This window comes from Mus pahari, chromosome 17 (assembly GCF_900095145.1).
Source record: "Mus pahari chromosome 17, PAHARI_EIJ_v1.1, whole genome shotgun sequence".
Classification (NCBI taxonomy): domain Eukaryota; kingdom Metazoa; phylum Chordata; class Mammalia; order Rodentia; family Muridae; genus Mus; species Mus pahari.
This window is the reverse complement of record NC_034606.1, coordinates 8,713,627-8,717,382: the sequence shown is the minus strand read 5'-3', so window position 1 is coordinate 8,717,382 and position 3,756 is coordinate 8,713,627.

The window sequence follows — 3,756 nt, the reverse complement described above, 5'->3', positions numbered from 1 at the left end:
ACCCACACTAAACACACAGGTGGTTCTTTCCCCTAATGGAGACACATGTTCTGCATAGAGAAACATGTCCAATACAGGGAATGATCACAGTGAGTTTTTTTTACCCTGAGATTTAATTTTAGAAGGTGCTAGACATCTAGGCATGGGAGCTGCCTCAGAATGACAAGCACAGTATCTGACAATGAGAGGAACACCCCAGCACTGCAGTCAGGATGGTCCTGAGAATAAAGTATCCGAAGATGAATGCCAGACAGTGAACAAAATGTGTGACCAAGGATGACATCAGACACCTGATATTTTGACAAAATCAAATGTTCCTCCTTAATGTATGTACATCCTACCAGCATTTGGTCCAACCACACATGACAATTATGAACTCAGTGTCCCTGGCCCTTCTTTCTGTGCATGCGAAAAAGCCAGAAAGATTACTTGATTGCTGTTTTCTCTGTAGGACTTAGTTGCCTTTGCACACTGACCTTTACCTCTGGGTCAGCTCTCATGTCAATGACAAATGCAATATAGAAATGTCGTTTTAGCTGGGTGTGGTGGCACATGCCTTTAATCCCAGCTCTCGGGAGGCAGAGACAGGTGGATTTCTGAGTTCAAGGCCAGCCTGGTCTACAGAGTGAGTTCCAGGACAGCCAAGGCTACACAGAGAAACCCTGTCTCGAAAAACCAAGAAAAAAAAAAAAAAGAAATGTAGTTCTATCCTTTTGGGTTCACTGATGGATGTTCTGCAGGTCAGATTCTGCTTCTTTATACAAGTGCATAAAGAGAGCTTGATAAGAAACTCTCTTTACTTTCTAAAATCCCTACTACCAGACTTCTTTGGGTAAGACTAAACTAGGCAAATGGTAGAAGGCTGTTAGAGAAAATGCATATACTCATCACCAATGTAGCTATATGACTGCGGCTTCTTCCGCATGCTGGATGGTAATTATCCTTATACGAGTGGTTCTGGTATCTTCAAGCACATTCAGATCATCTGTAAAGCCACTGAGATATACTAATACCAAGCAAGCACAGACGAATTCCATTTAAACAACTCAGAAAGAGCCCAGGTGTTTTTAAAAGCTCCTTTAATGATTCTAATGTGCAATTAGGTGAATTTCTGACCTACATTATTTTTATGTCTAACCAGCCCTCCTAATTTTTTTACAATAACAGTTGTCGGTGTCTGATGACACCTGATGTCTGTCTATTTCCATATGTAAGCTTAATACTACAGTAATACTGAAAATGGTCTCAAATCTGTTTTAAAGGACATTTCCAAGGCAGGAACATAGAAAACTACCAGAAGTAAAGGGGCACTGAGGGGAACTTGCCTGTCTTGAAAATGAAGCCTCTATAATCACCATTATCCTGAGTATACTCATTTTGCCTCAGGGATTTGGTAATGACTTACAAGATTCTTACGCAACCCGAACACTCCTGAATGCCTCTAGACAAGAATGGGCAGACTACTGCAACAACACAACTCAGAAACATTTCTAAAACACCTTATACCATTAGTGTCAAGCTAACATTTCCTGAAAAGTGACAGAAAACTTAAATAGCAAAATAGGCTTAAAGATACTGTCTCCTCAACTGTCATCTCGATCGCATCAGATAACTGACCACATGGCTCTAAAAGGCCCTGTCCTTAAAAATGTAGCCTCCTCGGGATTTTCAATTTCCCCCTTTCCTTTACAGACCTAAGACTTATGCCTGTACATATAGCTTTCTGTCTCTTTATTTTACTAATGGTCCATTCCTCTATTTTTCACACCGAGGATCCATAATTTCTTCTCAGCCTGTTGTGGTTTGTGTTCTCATGTATTATTGTATTATCCAAAAAATCCTGTTTGCAGTGTCCCACACATAGGCTAGAGGTATCCTTTCCCCAGTTGGCTCTGATTGGGAAATAAAGTTGCTAATACCTAATGACTGGGCAGGGAAACAGAGGTGGAACTTTTAGATTTTCTGGACAAAGGATGAGGGAAAAGAAGAAGATCAAATGACAGGTAAGCAGAAAGGTCATACTTAAGAACCTGCCAACATGTGGGTGGCCCCAGGGGCCACTTCTCCAATTGGGTCTGGTGTAGCAGAGATGAAATATAGATTTTAAAAGGTGTTATCTCAGGAATCTTGAAAGGGAAAGTGGATTAGCCACATGGAGTTAGGGAGAAGCCCAGTTGTTGAGCTAATAAGGCATATTAAAAATATCACCATGTGTGTGTGTGTGTGTGTGTGTGTGTGTGTGTGTGTGTGTGTGCGCGCGCGCTTCATTCTCAAATCCAGAAAACTCTAGAGGGGGGCAAGAAGTTCAATCGCTCACCATGAGATCAGAGCTCGTGTTCACTGCTTTATCAGCCTAAAGAACTCTAATTAAAAATAAAACATATACATGTTTCCTGACACTAGGACCTTCTTATTCTTGCTCAACATAAATAGATAAATAGATAGATAGATAGATAGATAGATAGATAGATAGATAGATAGACAGACATATAGTTATATAGATATATAAATATATGATGTATACTTGTATATACATTATGAAATGAACAAACATAGATAATTCTATTTTCATTACCTCATTTGCTTATCATTTTGTAGAATAACTACAAAGAGAAAATAACATTCATTCTTTCAGCAATTTTCAAATATATATTTAGTCATTGGGATGCACAACAGACCTGCAAGACTCACATTGATTCTAAAAGTAATTCTGCTTTTGACCAGCACCTCCAAATTAATGAGTGACTGTAATTTCTTACTGGAGTAATAGAAAGACTTCTAAAGAAGTGCCCCATTGACCAACTGCTTTGATCGTGTGTCTGAGCAACAAACCTTGCCATCATCGGCAGGCAACAGGCACTTCTTTAGCACTTGGGCTTTCTCAACCAGGTTAGAAAGAGACAGGGGAACATTGCAAGTCTGTTTATTCCAGTAGACAAGACTGCATTCTTTTCTTCAGATGATACTACTGTCATGACAAAAATGACACAAAATAGAATTTGTGTGTGGAAATAAATCAGGCTTATATATGATAACATCACTCAAGTATGTTAATTTCAAACCAACTAAGCTTTTTTATGCTATATAGCTAGCTGGTTTTTGACAAACTATTCTCTATGACACACTCAAAAGATACTGAGTTCCTTTAATTAATACTAAGATATTTTTCTATCATTCAAAATGGAAAGTATCTAATATAGAAAGTAGTTCTTGAAATTTTGTTATAAATAGGATATTGTTATAAATAAAGTGGAATTAGTTGGTCTAGTGTGGAGATGGTGAAGATATATCTTTACATTACTAGTCTAAGAAGCTCAAGTTTTAAAATGGCTGTTGATCTGTCATCTAGTATATCTGGAAATGTATAATGTACTTAACAATGTAGAAATAGTGAGAAACTTTGCAGAAATTCTTTAAAATCTGGGACTGGAACAGGTCTCCTTGGAACCCTCACTGAGGTCTAGCTAGAAAAGAGATTTGGTTTACAAAGAACGCCCACGCTTTCAGCCTAAGAGAAGAAGGGAAGATCAGAAAGCTTCACACACACACACACACACACACACACACACACACACACACACACACAAACCCATCTTTCTTTTTTTAATTAATTAATTAATTAATTATTATTTTCTTTATTTACATTTCAAATGCTATCCCAAAAGTTCCCTATACTCCCCCCGCCCCTGCTCCCCTACACACCCACTCCCACTACTTGGCCCTGGCCTTCCCCTGTGCTGGGTCATATAAAGTTTA